The 16,985-nt window shown below is 42.7% G+C and overlaps 1 non-coding gene across 1 annotated transcript; it reads right to left on the bottom strand.

The window, feature by feature from the left end:
- Positions 1-2,952: 2,952 nt before the first annotated feature.
- Positions 2,953-3,044, bottom strand: trnak-uuu (transfer RNA lysine (anticodon UUU)). The gene is given in 2 exon segments: positions 2,953-2,988; positions 3,008-3,044. It is a non-coding gene; the product is annotated as a tRNA-Lys (tRNA).
- Between the last annotated feature and the right edge of the window lie 13,941 nt (positions 3,045-16,985).

Genomic DNA, 16,985 nt, shown 5'->3' on the forward strand with positions numbered 1-16,985 from the left:
TCTGCTGCCTCCTCCTCCATTGATTCTGTCTGTGGAGGAGGGGTTTACGGGTGCAAGGTAGGTGCTGGGTCGCTGGTTTCAGCTGCCTCCCCTTTCTTCTCCTTCTCAGGTAGAAGTTCCTCAATGCAGAGAAGGTTGCTTGTCTCCTTTCCAGCACCGGACGCCTTCGTTGAATCTTCTCCCGGCTTTTCCTTGGACCTTGCCGCCTGAGCATAACTGAGGCAGCGTTTGGGGCAGGTTTTGTAGAGATGGCCTGCCGCACCGCACAAATTGCAACACTTAGTCTGCTTACAGTCCTTGGTCTGATGGCCTTCCTCCTTGCAGTTCTTACAAACAACCGTGCTGCAGTTAGCTGCCACGTGACCAGATTTGCCACAGGTGCAGCAAAATCTGGGCTGCCCAGCGTAGACCAAGAAGCCTCGACTTCCCCCGATAGCGACGCTGGAGGGAGGATGGATGATGGCTCCACTGGCATCGACCTTCAAGGTCACCTTGACCTGCCGCTTGCTGGTCCAAATCCCAAAGGGGTCCTTGACATCAGTGCTGCTGCCGGCCACCTCGACGTACCTGGCGAGAAAGGTGAGTACATCCACCACCGGAACATGGGGGTTGTAGAGGTGAATCGTCACCACCCGGTCACGTTGTGAAGAGTGCCTCCACTGTGAGGATCGACAACGGCGCCCGGTCCCCTTTCTCCTTGAACGCCTTCAGGAACTTGATGCATCCCGCCACATTCTTGAACGTCACGTCGAAATACCCACTGCTGGGGAAATCCTGCAGGCAGAAGATGTCCGAAGCTTGAGTTCCACAGCAATCGATGAGAATTTTCTTGATGAAGAAGGTGCGATCGACCAGTGCATCTCCTTCCTTGTCCTTCACCACCACCCGAACGGTGTTCCGCACTCCCTGGCCTGAAGCGCAAAGATTGGTTATAGCCATTTTACTCAAAACCTACCCAGGATCAAAGGCCACTGATCATGGTTACTTCTCTTCCAAATAAGCACTGATAAGAACAGATACTACACTTGATCTTAGCCAAAAGGCCCTTATTTATGTTTAAATACTGGTCTGGGACCCACTCTTCTCTCCCTCAAACTGAATGTAAAATTCAATCATATTATGATTGCTACTACCTAGAGGCACCTTAACTATGAGATCATTAATTAACCCTATCTCGTTGCACAATGCCAGGTCTAGTATAGCCTGCTCTCTGGTTGGCTCCAGAATGTATTGTTCCAAGAAATTATCCCAAAAACATTCTATGTACTCCTCATCTAGGCTACCTCTGCCCATCTGAATTTTCCAGTCTATATGTCGATTAAACCCCCCCATAATTATCACTGTACCTTTCTGAAAAGCTGCCATTATTTCTTCCTTTCTAACCCATCCGACAGTGTGGTTAATGTTAGGTGGCCTGTACACCGCTCCCACAAGTGACTTCTTGCCTTTATGATTTCTCATCTCTGCCCAAACTGCTTCGACATCGTGATCTCCAGAACTCAGGTCATCCCTCTCTATTGCGCTAATACCATCATTAATTAACAGAGCTACCCCGCCACCTTTTCCTAGCTTCCTGTCCTTCCAAAATGCCATGTAACCTCCAATATTCACATCCCAATCTATGTCGCCCTGCAGCCATGTCTCTGTAATGACGATCAGATAGTACTTATTTATTCTATTTGTGCTGTCAGTTCATTTGTTTTGTTTTGAATGCTCCATGCATTCAGATACAGAGCATTTAGTTTTGTCCTTTTATTATTTTTGTCACCTCTCGCCTTATTTGTTGATTTACTCTTTGATTTGTACATTCTGTCCCTTCCTGTCACAGTCTCTTTATCATTTCCCATATTTATACCTTTCTCTCTTGCCTTGTCTCTACTCCTTGATTCACCATATCTTCCCAAATTTGATTCCTTGCCCCCACTATTCACTTTAAAACTGTCTCTACTTCCCTAGTTATGTGGTTCGCTAGAACACGGGTCCCAGCACGGTTCAGGTGCAGACCGTCCCAACGGTACAGCCACCTCTTTCCCCAGTACTGGTGCCAATGCCCCACGAACCAGAACCCACTACTACCACACCAGTCTTTGAGCTGTGCATAAATTTATCTAATCTTATTTGTCCTCTGCCAATTTGCACATGGCTCAGGTAATAATCCAGAGATGATTACCTTTGAGGTTCTGCTTCTTAATTTGCTGCCTAGTTCCTCATACTGACTTTGCAGAACCTCTATCCTTGTCCTGCCTATGTCGTTGGTCCCGACATGGACCACGATGACTGGATCCTCCCCTCCCATTGTATGTTTCACTCCAGCCCTGAGCAGATGTCCTGAATCCTAACACCGGCAGGCAACACAGCCGTCTGGACGCTTGCTCTTTGCTGCAGAGAACAGAGTCAATCCACCTTCCTATACTGTCCCCTACTACCACTACATTCCTTTTTTCTCCCTCTTTGAGCCGCAAACACTTACTGCAGCCGTGTTTGCCCTGGATCACACTGGCATCCAGGAACTCCCACATGCTGCAGCTGTGACACATCACCTGTCCTGTCATCCTTAACGTGTTTCAATAAACTACTTAAATATTTGATTCAATTATTTATTTTACTGTCTATTTTATTAAGCTTACTACTAGTTTGTTTACTATTTTAAACGTTAGGACTAAAATGGATCTTAATCACTTACCAGATACTCATCAAACAGGTAGCTTCTTCCAAACCAATCAACTACCTGCCTGCCTGTGATGTCACAGCTTACCAGATCCTCACCAAACAGCTCCTTCCACTGCACCGAAGCAAGAACTAAATCCTGCAAACTCACCCCAGCAGCTCTCTGTTTCCCTGCTCTCACTCTCCATTGTGATGTCACTCTTGCTGTGCTTTTCTCTCTCTTGCTCTGTCTCAGAGTCTGTGCTTTTGACGCATTTCTGAACTCTCTGTTCCGTCGTGTTCCTCTGTCTCTGGTGGGATTTGAACCCACAACCTTTGAATATTTTTTTAAATCATTATTTAAAAGTCCAACACGCTATCCATTGCACCACAGAGGCATACATGCATTGGAAGACATCACCAATGCCTTTGATCTTGTTAGCAGAGACGGACTCTTCAAACTGCGATGGAACATTGCCTGCCCTCCTGAACACTTGGGCGTCATTTCTTCTTTCCACGAGAACATGCACAGTTCCATCAGTTACAATGGAGCAACATCAGACACTTTCAAGATCAGCAGTGGGGTAAAGCAGGGCTGCGCGCTGGCGCCAACTCTCTTAGGAACAGAGGAACATCGGAGGAGGCCATTCAGCCCGTTGAGCCTGCTCTACCATTCAATTAGATCATGGCTGATTATCTACCTCAATGCCCCTTTCCCCTGCTATCCCCATATCCCTTGATGTCATGAGTATCAAGATTTCTATCAATTTCTGTCTTGAACATGCTCAATGATTGAGCTGCCACAGCTCTCTGGGGGACAGAACTCTAATGACTCACCACCGTCTGAGTGTAGAAATTCAACTCGATCTCAGTTTTAAATGGCCTACTCCTTATTCTGAGACTATGTCCCCTGGTCTTAGACTCACCAACCAGGGCAAACATCCTGTCGACACCCACACTATCACGCCCTGTTAGGATTTTGTCAGTTTCAATGAGATCACCTCTCATTCTTCGAAAGTTTAAGGAATACAGGCCCAGTTTCCTCATGAGACAATCCCACCATCCCAGGGATTAGTCTGGTGACCCTCTGTTTCACTCCCTCTATGGCAAGTATATCCTTCCTGAGATGAGGAAACCAAACTATTCACAATACTCCAGCGCGGTTTCACCAAGGCTCTATACAATTGCAACAAGACATCTTTACTCCTGTACTCATGACCCCTCGTGTGAAAGCCAACATACTATTTGCCTTCCTAATTGATTGCTGCACCTGCACAAGAGCTTTTAGTGTCTCAGGAACAAGGACACCCAGGTCCCTTTGGACATCAACACTTCCCGACCTCTCACCATTTAAGAAATACTCTGTCTTTCTGTTTATTCTACCAAAGTGGATAACTTCACACTTATTCACATTATATTCCATGTTCTTGCCCATTCACTGAACTGCTCCAGGTCCCCTGGAAGCCTCTCTACATCCTCCTCACAACTCACACTTCACCGAGCTTTGTGTCATCTGCAAACTTGGAAATATTACATTTAATCCCCACGTCCAAATCATTTATATAGGTTGTTAACAGCTGTGGCTCCAACACTGATCCTTGCAGTACCCCAATAGTAACAGCCTGCCATCCTGAGAAGGACCCGTTATTCCTGCTCTCTGTTTTCGGTCTGTTAACCAATTCTCAATCCATACCAGTATATTATCCCCAATCCTACATGCTCTAACTTTGTTTACTGACCTCCTGTGTGGGACCTTACCAAAGGAAAATGCAAATACCACACATCCACAGGTTCTCCTTTATCTGTTCTGCAGGTAACATCCTCAAAAAACTCAACAGGTTTTTCAAACCTGTTTTTCTTTTCATAAATCTATGTTGACTCTGCCCAATCAAATCATTATTTTCTAACTGTCTATTTATCACATCCTTTATAATTGGTGTATTCTTCTCCATGCTGCTATTGTACGCTTTCTGTACTCAGATGGGCGAGTGCACCTGCACATCAGAGCTGACGACAAGCTGTTCAACTTGGCAAGACTGTGCCCAAGACCAAAGTGGGTAAATTCCTAGTCTGTGAGTTGCTGTTTGCTGATGACGCTGTGCTGACATCCCATAATGAAGTTCACTTACAGCAGCTTGTATATCGGTTCTCCCTGGCCTGCAAGGAGTTTGGACTGACGATCAGCCTCAGGAAGATGAAAATTATGCGCCAGGATGTCGAGACTCCACCTTCCATCAACATCGACAACATCACTTTGGAGGTTGCCAACAGCTTCACATACCTTGGATCAACAATCACCAGCAATCTGTCCCTTGATACTGAAATCAGCACCAGGATTGCCAATGCTGCAGCTGTCATGTCAAAGTTCAGAAGACAAGTGTAAACCGACAGCAAACTGACCATAAATACAAAGCTCCACGTGTACTCGGCTTGTGTTCTCAGCACCCTCCTTTATCGCAGAGAAGCATCAACAACTTATGCAAGCCAAGAAAAGCAGCTGAGCAGCTTCCACCTCCACTGCCTCAGATGGATATTGGGCATCTCCTGGCAGGACAGAGTGCCGAATGCGGAAGTACACCAGCGTGCAGGGATCCGCAGCATGTTTGCCCTCTTGAGTCAGTGGTGGCTCTGTTGACTGGGTCAAATGAATGACGGTCACATTGCCAAATACATGCTCTATGGTGAGCTTGCTGTCAGCACGAGACCAACAGGTCAGGGAAAAAAATCAAGTCATTTGGAGAGGTTTGAGTTAATTAAGGAGAGCGGGCATGGATTTATAAATGGAAGTTCATGCTTGACAAATCTAACTGCATTTTTTGATAAACTATCTGAGAAAGTTGATGAAGGGAATGCAGTGGGTGTTGTTTATTTGATAAAGTACCACTTGCAAACTCCACACAAGCAGTACTCAGAACTAAACCTGGGTCATTGGAGTTGTGAGATTGCAGTGCTCACCACTGCACCACCTTTTGAATGTGGATAGAATAAAAAGTGAGATTGGATGGACAGAAGCAGTCTGAAAAGATGGCTCAAACAAAAGGTGAAAACCCTGAAATGTTAACTCTGTTTCTCTCTCCACAGATGCTGCCCGAGGTGCTGAGCATTTCCTGCACTTTCTGTTTTTATTTCAGCTTTGCAGGATGTTGCTTTGATCAGAAAAAAATGGATGATCGTCTGTGGGTGCCAGTGAAATTCCACAGGAGGGAAAATAAACTTCATCGACAGCGGCTCATTGGTTTAGGGGTATGATTCTTGCTTTGGGTGTATAAATGATTAACGTGTGAGAGGTCCTGAGTTCGAATCCTAAATGAAACTTTCTCTGTTGCTATTTTTAGTTGAAAGTCATCGATTGGTTTCAGCCTTCCAGAAAGCGGAATCGATTTCCATACTGAGCCTGCTTGAGGGCCGGGGAACTGGGTTCAAAGAGCTTGTCGACAACATTGAAATGAACAAAATATGCAAATCGTCAAGTGGGAAAATAAAGTTGCAGCAGTAACTAAAGGCCTGCTCAGGTCTGCAAATGAAACCTGACCCAAACTTGACAGCGCCACATCCCACCTGGTCCGAGTCCTTTCATTTTTTTCCCGTGCCCGAACCGACCACCAGAATGTTCAGTTAAACTTGCTTCCCTTTTTCACTTTTTCACTTGTGCAGATAAGCAACAAAAACTGTAACTGGACTTGAAAGGTTGTTTCAATGTACATTAAGGTTCGAGCTACGTACCGGAGGTGATGAGTTGAAGATTGTAACCATAGAAGTTAGTGATTGTTAGGTCACTAGTTAAAGAGAAACTCATGGAGTTGTGCCCAGACAGGTTGTCCCACACTGTATTGATTAAAATATTGCCCGAAGGCTAGAAAATATCATTATACATTCCCTAGACTCCTGCTTTACAGGCTGAAATACTTGCTGCAAGTTTATCAAGAGAGCAGCTGAGATGCAGAGACCAGTAAGGTCTTGAGTGATTAATTATTATAAAATATACATTCTTATATTAAAGAGATTGTGCTCTACCTTCGATGGAATCGCTCACTGCAGACTAGTGCAGAGTGTTTCCCACCTTGACGTCCTGGCTGTCACTGGATCTTGAGTCCAGGCCTCTGGATTACTGGTTCAGTAATCTTTCAAATGTCTCCCTTGATTTAATATTTTAATCTGGTAATTCAGATTTTACAAAAAAAAAATTAACTTATTTAAGACTGCTTCGTATTTAGCAGTGTCAAATGAATAAAGAAATTAAAATATATTCAAAATTATATATCAACTATTAAGTACTAATGCCGAGCTTTGTATATAAAAAATGCCTCTTAATTTCATTAATTATCCATAAACACTGAGGCCACATTAAACTAAAAGCAGCGATTTATCAAGTCTGACACTTAATTGATTAAATATATTCCAAATTCAGAGCATAATTCATTGTCTTTCCCCTTTAAATCTCTTAATTTGCATTACAAGCCTCCTTTGCTTTACAATCTTTATTCAATACAATATGTTTTGAGGCAGGCACAAGACGTCTTGCCAACCCCTAACGGGATGCAGTCAATTCATTTGCAAACTGTGCAATTAAAGAAAAGGGTGAAGTTGCTATTAATGCAGATTGAAGCTGTTCAAATGCTTTTGTCACCAAGAATACAAAGCACGAAGGAAAACCAAGAAATAAACCAAAACATAAAAAGGTTAAATTTGTGTCAATGAAAAATAGAACTCATTAAAAACATCTTATTACACAACAGTGCAGCAACTGATTACATTGTAAATATTTCATTAAGATTAAAATGGCAAAGGCCTTCAACACCACTAGAATCAGGAAAGGGCAAGAAAGGGCTAACTGGATAATTCTGTCCCTGGGGCTGAGTTCTGCTACAATGTACACAAAAACTGTTTATTGAATAGTACACAGGAAGTTGAAATACCAAGCAGAGTAGGAAGTACACTTCAAAAGATCTGTGGTTTCCGGTGTTTCACTAACACAATTATAACACAAGGCATTTAGAGTGTTCGAGTGTGTCTGACCCAGCCCGGCCTGACCCGAGCCCGAATGCTGAACCCAAATGCTGAACCCGGAGGAGCGACCCAAACCCGACACATGTCATCGGGACCCTTCGGGTTAGGGTCAGGCAGGGAGCCATGTTCTAGCATTAACTGAGACCTATCTCCAAAAGCAACAGTACTGTGTTCTGGTCTGGAATGGAATTCTTCTGTGTTTCTGTTTGGCTTGGATTGGAATTCTTCTGTGTTTCTGTTTGACTTGGATTTTCTTGTTTTTCACTTTGTAGATGCCTTTGAATAATTGTGGATCCTTCTTCAGGGTGTCTTCTTTCACCAGGTAGTTCTGACCTCTGATGATGTCGATCGTAATCAGCTTCAATTCGCTGATAGTTTTGGAACTGAGCAGATTTCCTTTGCTTGAGTCGATAACATGTAACTCAGTCTGACATGTGGACCCATGGGAGGATTTGAAAGCTGCCCTTGCATTGGAGCATACAGTTGCATCCATCCAAACAGAGGTAGAGTAGAAGTGACAGTTCAGTCTGTCGATCATGGGACGTTTAATCTCAGGGTTGTGAGTTTGAGTGCTATTTAGTTTTTCCCTTTTTTTCGGCTTCATTAGCAGAGATTACAAGGAGTGTTTGAAATGAAAGTCAACAACAGTATGAGCAAGTCTCACTTTCATTCGGGACTCTTAACTCTCTGCTGTGAATGATTGAACTTTATCTCATTTCATTTTCAGCTCGGGGTCAGTGCAGCTCGGTGGCACTTCTGGCTGTCTCCCACTTCACAATCCATCAGTACTGAGAAAGCAATGGGGAATATTACTCACATGTTGTGTTCTGTAACCTTTCGGAAACAATTGAATGTATGTATTTTCTTCCAAAACAAGGACACAAAGACATTAACAATGTGGGGCTGAAATAGCTCAGTTGGGGGAGTGTTAGATTGAAGATCTAAAGGCAATTTCAATTCTTTATGCGTCCCATGCTTTGGTTCTGATTTTCCAGTTGCACAATTTACTTTGAAATTATTTAACAAGCACCAGTGGATTGGATTTGAGAAACAACACAGAGTCATTTACAGCATAGAAGGTGGTCGTTTGGCCTATCACGTCCATGCTGGCTCTCCCCGGAGCAATCTAGTCAGTTCCACTCACCAGCTCGATCCCTTTCCTCCTGCAAGTTTCTTTCCTTCAAGTATCCATCCAATTTCCTTTTCAAATCATTGATTGTCTCTGCTTCCACCACCCACGGCATAAAAAGTTCCACCTCACCCAAGGATGTGAAATATTTATATCTTCTACATTTAGCTTATCCTCTATTTCAATGAGAAGAGACTGGCAGTCAACATGAAAGGCAACCCAAAAGTCCTTGAGCGGTATATAAGTAATAAGTGGGTAGTAAGAGGTGGAGTGGGACCTTATTAAGGACAAAGACGATAGTGTTTGCTGAGAGGTGCTGGGCAATGTTAATATACTTAATGAGTACTTTGTATCAGTGATCACTAAGGAAGTGGAATCTGACAAACTATCAGTCGAAGCGGAGAGAGTAGAGGCAATGGATAGGATACAGATTGAGAGAGGGAGGTACTAAAAAGACTGGCTATGTTTAGGGTATGTAAATCACCAGGTCCGGATGTCTTACATCCCAGGTTGCAAAAGGAAATGCTGATGCAGATAACGGAAGGGCTTGCTATAATCTTCCCTGGAAACAGGGGAGGGGCCAGAGGATTTAACAGTGGTAAATATGGCACCCTTATTCAAGAAAGGGTGTAAGGACTGTCCGGGTAACTACAGGCCAGTTAGATTAACAGTAGTGGTGGGTAAGGTTTTAGAAACAATAAACAGGGAAAAAATCAACAGTCACTTGGAGAGGTTTGAGTTAATTAAGGAGAGCGAGCATGAATTGAGAAATGGAAGTTTCATGCTTGACTAATCTAACTGCATTTTTTGATGAACTAACAGAGCAGGTTGATGAAGGGAATGCAGTGGATGTTGTTTATATGGATTTTATGAAAGTATTTGATAAGGTATCACATAAAAGGGTGGTTAACAATATTGAGGTTCATGGAATAGGAGGATCAGTGTCCAATTTGATAGAAAATTGGTTTATGGATAGAAAACAGTGAGTCGTCGTAAATGGTTCTTTGTCAGACTGGAGGATAGTCGACAGTGGTGCTCCCCAGGGGTAAGTGCTAGAACCACTGCTTTTTTTGCTCCAGATAAATGACTTGGATCTTGAAATATAGAGTAGAATCTCAAAATATGCCGATAACATCAAACCTGGATGAGTGGCAAACAGTGAGGATGATATGAACTGCTCGCAATAGGACAGTGATCGGCTAGCAGAATGGGCAGACAGGTGGCAGATGGAATTTAATAGTGACTGATGTGAGGTGATGTATTTTAGCAGAAGGAATAGGGAGAGGCAATAGATACGCAATGTTACAGTTGTGAAGAATGTGCAGGGGTAGAGGGACTTGGGTGCATGTCCATCAATCTTTGAAGTTGGCAGGACATATTGCGAGAGTGGTGAGCAAAGTAGATGGGATCTTGGGCTTTATATATAGAGGCATTGAGTACAAAAGCAGGGGAATTATGATGAAACTCATAAAGCTCTGGTTTGGCCCCAATTGGAGTGTTGCGTTCAGTTCTGCTCACCACACTTTAGAAAGAATGTGCGGATCTTTGAGAGGATGCAGAGGAGATTTACCAGAATGGTTCCAGGAATAGAGGATTATAGTTTCAAGGTTAGGCTGGAAAAGCTAGGGTTGTTCTGCCTGTATCAAAGGAGATTGAGGGGAGAATTGATAGAGGTGTATAAGGCTATGACAGTTTTAGATAAGTTGGCAAGGAAAAATTGTTCCCATTAACTATTGGTACAAGGACTAGGGGACACAGATTGAAGGTTTTGGACAAGAGATGCAGGGGGAATGTGCGGAAGAACCTTTTTACACAGTGATTGGTGATGATCTGTAACTCACTGCCCATGAGGGTGGAGGAAGTGGAAACAATCGATGATTACAAAAGGAATTTGGATGGGCACTTGAAGGAAATAAACTTACAGGGCTACGGGAATCGAGCAGACGAGTGGGACTGACTGGATCGCTCCCTGGAGAGCCGGCCAGGACTCGACGGGGCGAATGGCCTCCTTCTATACCACAAATGACTCAATGACTCGATGACTCTAAGTCACTCGCAGAGTCAAGACGGATTTAACACAACATTATAAGTTATGTTTGTTTTGACAAAATGCAATAATAACTCGTCTCCACTCCTCGTGTTACTAAATCCCACACATTCACTATAATGTGAACAATTATTTCCTGTTGTGTCTCTCTCAGATTTGTAAACTTCACTGTATTGGAGTGAGGTGACATCTACTGGCAGGAAACAAGAACGGCAATTAAGCAGCAGAAACTCCACAGTCTGTCAGGGTTAAAGAAACATTGCAATGTGAGGAAATAGTGAAGGTATTTGATTGGGTAGATGGAGACATGATTCCACTTGTGGTGGTGTCTGAAGCAAGGGTTGGAAATATGAAATTGTCATTCATAAAAGAAATGAGGAATTCATGAAAAATGTATTTACATCGTGAATGGTTCGAATGTGGATAGAATAGAAAGTGAGATTGGATGGACAGAAGCAGTCTGAAAGGATGCCTCAAACAAAAGGTGAACACCCTGAAACGTTAGCTGTGTTTCTCTCTCCACAGATGCTGCCAGAGCTGCTGAACATTTCCAACACTTTCTGTTATGATTTCAGCATTTACAGGATATTGCTTTGATCTGAAAAAAAAATGGAAGAACAGCTTTTCCGCAGGAGCTAAAAAAACACATACTGTAAGTGGCTTGTTGGTTTAGGGGCATGATTCTCGCTTTGGGTGTACAATTGACTAACATGCGAGGGGTCTCGGGTTCAACTGCCCGACGAGCCCATTTTCATTTGTGTTTTTAGTTGAAGGTCATTGATTGGTTGCAGCCTTACAGAAAGCGGAATTGACTTTCATACGAAGCCTGTTTGACGACCAGAGAACTGGATTCAAAGAGCCTGTCGACAAAATTGAAATGAACAAAATGTACAGATCACCAAGTGTGTGTCTGAAGGTGGAGCAGTAACTGAGAGCTGGATGCAAAACAACACGACTAGTATCTGGTATGGAATGGATTCTTCTGTGTTTCTGTTGTTTGGTTTGGATTAACTCATCGATTTTCTTGTTTTACACTTTTTTGATGTGTTTGAATAATTGTGGATCCATCTTCAGGGTATTTTCGTTCACCAGGTAGTTCTGACCTCTGATGATGTTGATCGTAATCAGCTTCAACTCACTGATAGTTTTGAAAGTGAGCAGATTTCCTTTGCTTGAGGCTACAACATGTCACTCAGACTGACATGTGGATCCATGGGAGGATTTGAAAGCCGCCCCTGCATTGGAGCATACAGTTGCATCCATCCAATAAGAGACTGAGTAGAAGTGACAGTTCAGTCAGTCGAACATGAGACTTTTAATCTCAGGGTTGTGAGTTTGAGTGCCATTCTGTTTTTCCCTTTTTTTAGGCTTCATTAGCAGAGAGTACAAGGAGTGTTTGACATGAAATTCAACAACAGTATGAGAAAGTCTCACTTTGATTCGGGAATCTTAACTCTCTGCAGCATCTCGCTGTGAAAGATTGAACTTTATCTCATTTCATTCTCAGCTCAGGGTCTGTGCGGCTCAGTGGGACTTCTGGCGGTCTCCCGCTTCACAATCCATCAGTGCTGAGAAAGCCATGGGGAATATTATTCACATGTTGTGTTCTGTAACCTTTCAGAAACAATTGAATGTATGTATTTTCTTCCAAAACATTCATTCTCAGTACTGGGAAAAATAGAGTATATGATTGACTGTTTCAGTAAGTGGGAAAAGTTAAAATATGTTGTGACCTGTGGAGAAATGGGATGAGAATAAATAGTGCCCTCCTCTGATTTCAATTGCACACACATCTGTGCTCTGGCTCTGTAGCTTAATTGGTTAAAACACCCACCTAACAAACAAGAAATCTTGAATTCAACTCCCAGCAGAGCCTTAATTCACAGTAGCAACATGCTTTAGAAGTTTCCTTACCTACATTTACATCTGTGTCTTGTGAACTTCAACTCAGAATTCAAATTACATGATGAATTTCAGTCACAGAAAAATACAGCCTTTGTGAAGGATGTGAATTTGGAATGGCTGTTCCTCCTTCAGTAAATTCAGTGCTGATACACCAAAGGCAACTCCTTTGACAGAAATTTGTTCACAGTTGCATTCAATCTGGAAAACAGCTAGACATTAATCTCACTGAAGGAAAGTGTGACCACGTTGTATGTTTCAGAGTGTTTGAGTCGATATGTGTTGCTTTTAACCGAGACTGGGACATGACGCAAGAGGGAGGGTTGATCTGAGGTTTGGAATATTTGTCAGTCAGGAACAATCCCATCTCTGATGGGATTGAGTTGATTTTCAACTGGCAGCTGTTACTGTTTCGATAAATCAAGTTCCCTCCACCCGTTTTCTTGGACAGACAGTGCAGTATAAGGATGTAATGGGTTAATGCTGAAGACAGTGGGATCAACCCCTCCCACTGTCAGAGTGATGATGTAACAGTCACATGAGATGAGGTTTGGGAGAAGAGAGAGCAGCAGCAAGGATGCTAGTTTAGGAGGCTTGATGACTGTGTATATAGTATTGTGTAAATTAGAAAAGAGTTCTTAGTTCTTTCAGCAGGAACTTTGTCCTGAAAATATCAAGAAACTCACAATTTTATTATTTAGGAGTTGGAACACAGGGATATTAACTCCAAGTGACAGTAGTGGTTTCATTTAACAAAAGAAAAGTAGAAAATAATATTGCTCATTGATTGAAATCCCCAAGTGAGGAGACAGTTAAACAGGTGATCTGTTGGGGCATCCTTCGATCCAAGGTTTCAGAAGCATTTAATCTCCCTTTTTGGTGAAATTCTCTGTTATTTGCATCTTTTTTTAATCCAACTTTGATGGGCGAGTGAAAAAACTGAAAAAAACTGAACAGTTCCATTTTTTCTTTTCTTCTTTCTTCCATCAGTTTCTCTTTTCTGTCCCAGATCAATATAATGATGAGAATCCCAATTTAATCTGCTGTTTTAATCATTCCAATCAAAATTCAACATTCCAATCAAATCGATTTGTTATTCCACAGTGTCTCTCCATGTGTTTTATTCTGTGTATTCTCTCACAGTCTGTTTGATGATCAATGTGACATCTCATTCTCTGTTCTGGTGAAGATCAGAAGCAGTGATATCTGTTTGCACCGCCCACCAAGTCGGCCTGAGGCTGTGACTCACCGATCATGTGGAGTGAGGAACATAGGAGCAGGAGTCGGCCATTCAGCCCATCAAGTCTGTCCCGCCATTCAATATGATCATGGCTGATCATCCACTTCAATGCCCTTTTCCCCACACTTTCTTCATATTCCCTTATGTCATTTGCATTTAGAAATCTGTCAATCTCTGCTCCAAACATACTCAATGACTGAGCTTCCACAGCCCTCTGGGTAACAGAATTCCAAAGATTCACAACCCTCTGAGTAACAACATTTCTCCTCATCTCTGTCCTCAGTGGCTTCCCCCTTATTTTGAAATTGCGTCCCGTGGTTCTTGACTCCCCAACCAAGGAAAACATCTTAGCTGCATCTTATCACCTCTCATTCTTCAAAACTCTAGAGAATACAGTCCCAGTTTCCCCAATCTTTCTTCATAGGACAGTCCCACCATCCCAGGAACAAGTCTGTTGAACCTTCGTTGCACTCCCTCTGTGGCAATAATATCCTTCCTAAGGTAAGGGGACTGAAACTGCACACAGTACTCCAAGTGCAGTCTAACCAAGGTTCTTAACAATTGAAGCAAGAATTCACGACTCCTGTACTCAAATCCTCTTGTGATAAAGCCTAACATACTATTAGCCTTCCTAATTGCTTGCTGCACACGCATGTGAGCTGTCAGTGACTTATTGACATGGACACCCAGATCACCCTTATATTCTATACCTCAGCTAATAAAGGAAAGGATTCCATATACCTGCTGAACCACCTTATTGACCTGTACTGTGACCTTCAGGGATCTGTGGACATTCACTTCAACGTCCCTCACTTCCTCTACACCGTTCAGTGTTCTCCCATTAATTGTGTATTCCTTTGCCTTTTTTGACGCCTGCTCTCGCTGTTCCCTGCTCTCCGAGGGAACTCTTGCTCCCTCTCCTGGGCTCTTTATGCTCCATTGTTCTCACTGTTTCCCGCTCTCTTGATGTATCAATATTTATTTGCCTTGTGTTTAATTTAAAATATGGATTAACTGTATTTTACAGTTGTAAGTTGTATTTGGTAGTCCTGTGTAAGTTGTGGATTGGTATTTAATATTTAGCTCTGTGAAAACGATTGTGAATGAAAATATAACTTTCAATCTTATACATGGGCTGGTCTGCAAGCTCCAAGTCCTTCAGTTTGTAGTAATGGAATTGATACTGTATCTTTCAGTCTTAATCTCTGTGGGATTTTTGAACTGGTATGTAATACATGACTTGGTCTAACGTCTGATGTACATTATTGGGATTCATAGGATCATAGGAAATAGGGGCATTAGGCCATTCAGCCCATCGAGCCTGCTCCAATATTCAAACAGATCGTGACTGATCATCTACCTCTACGCCATTTTTCCCTGCTATCTCCATATCCCTTGATCTTGTTAGTATTTAGAAATCTATCGATTTCTATCTTGAATATGTTCAATGATTGAGCCTCCACAGCCCTCGGGGATAAAGAATTCCACAGATTTCCCACCCTCTGAGTAAAGAAATTCCTGCTCATCTCAGTCTCAAATGGCCTGCCCTTATTCTGAGACTGTGTCCCCTTGTTCTAGACTCACTAGACAGAGGAAACATCCTTTCCATATCTACCCTGTCACACCCTGTAAGAATTTTGTCTGTTTCAATGAAATCACCTCTCATTCTTCAAAACTCTCAAGAATTTAGGCCCAGTTTCTGCAGTCTCTCATCTTTCAACAATCCCACCATCCCAGGGGATTAGTCTGGTGAATCTCTGTTGCTCTCCCTCTGTGACAAGTCTATCCTTCCTTAGATAAGGAAACCAAAGTTGCACAGAATACTCCAGGTGCGGTCTCAGCTAGACTTTATATAATTGAAGCAATACATCTTTACACATGTACTCAAATCCCTTTTCAATGAAGCCAACATACCATTTGCCTTCTTAATTGATTGCTGCACCTGCACACTAGCTTTTAGTGTCTCATGAACAAGGACACCCAGGTCCCTTCGGACATCAACACTTCCCAACCTCTCACCATTGAAGAAATACTCTGTCTTTCTGTTTATTCGACCAAAGTGGAGAACTTCACACTTATTCACATTATATTCCATCTGCCATGTTCTTGCCCATTCACTTACCCTGTCCAAATCCCCTTTGAATCCTCTTTGCATTCATTCTGTACCTTTCAATCATGTAAATTTTGTCTGTTCTATTTCAGATTTTCTATTTAAAATGTGACCATGGTGACAGAGCTAATTCAGATCTGATAGTGGGTTTGTTTTTGGACTGCGATTGATGTATCCACCTTTCAGGTGAACTGAATTGGAGTGAAATGGAAACAAGTTCTGTCTCTCCTGCTGTTGTTTGACTGTTGGATTGAAAATGTGTCTCTCGATTTTGGGATCAGTGTATGTCGAGGAATCACCACATCCATTCAGGTTCCTTCTTGTATTTTCCTGCAGGAATGAAAGAACTGGTGAGGGAGAAGATACAAAAGCGATCAATGTAATCGTCCCAATAATAATCATTATGAACAATCACAAAATGAAAACCAGGAACACAAACAGTGTCAGTGTCTGACTCCACTGCAGTACTGCAGCATTCAGCTTCTGTTTACCAGGTGTTTGCAGTGGTTTTACAACAAGTTTGTGACATTCAGAAACAACACAAGCCCTGCACTGCTCAATGACTGGGACTGTCCGATAGAGCAGTGACCTTTGCACAGTCACATTTCTATTTCAACGGAAAACAAGCAGCCACTATTTAAAATATGCCTTTCACACTTCTCACCTGGTGTCTGCAATAAATGTTCTTTGTCTAACTGTCCACATCGTTATTTTGCGGCTATTTTCCCCCCACTGTTCACAATCCAACAAACAGTGAGAGACTGGAACTAAAGCAGGAAAATTCCCTCTCCTTTGGGTGGTGAAATTGTCAGTGATTTTCAATAGTGATTTCTTCCCATTGTGTCTCCCTGAGCCTGTACAGACACTGTCCGAGAATGAACTCTCCCTTCCCCGTGTCCCCGGC

Source organism: Heterodontus francisci, unplaced genomic scaffold (assembly GCF_036365525.1).
Source record: "Heterodontus francisci isolate sHetFra1 unplaced genomic scaffold, sHetFra1.hap1 HAP1_SCAFFOLD_61, whole genome shotgun sequence".
Lineage (NCBI taxonomy): Eukaryota > Metazoa > Chordata > Chondrichthyes > Heterodontiformes > Heterodontidae > Heterodontus > Heterodontus francisci.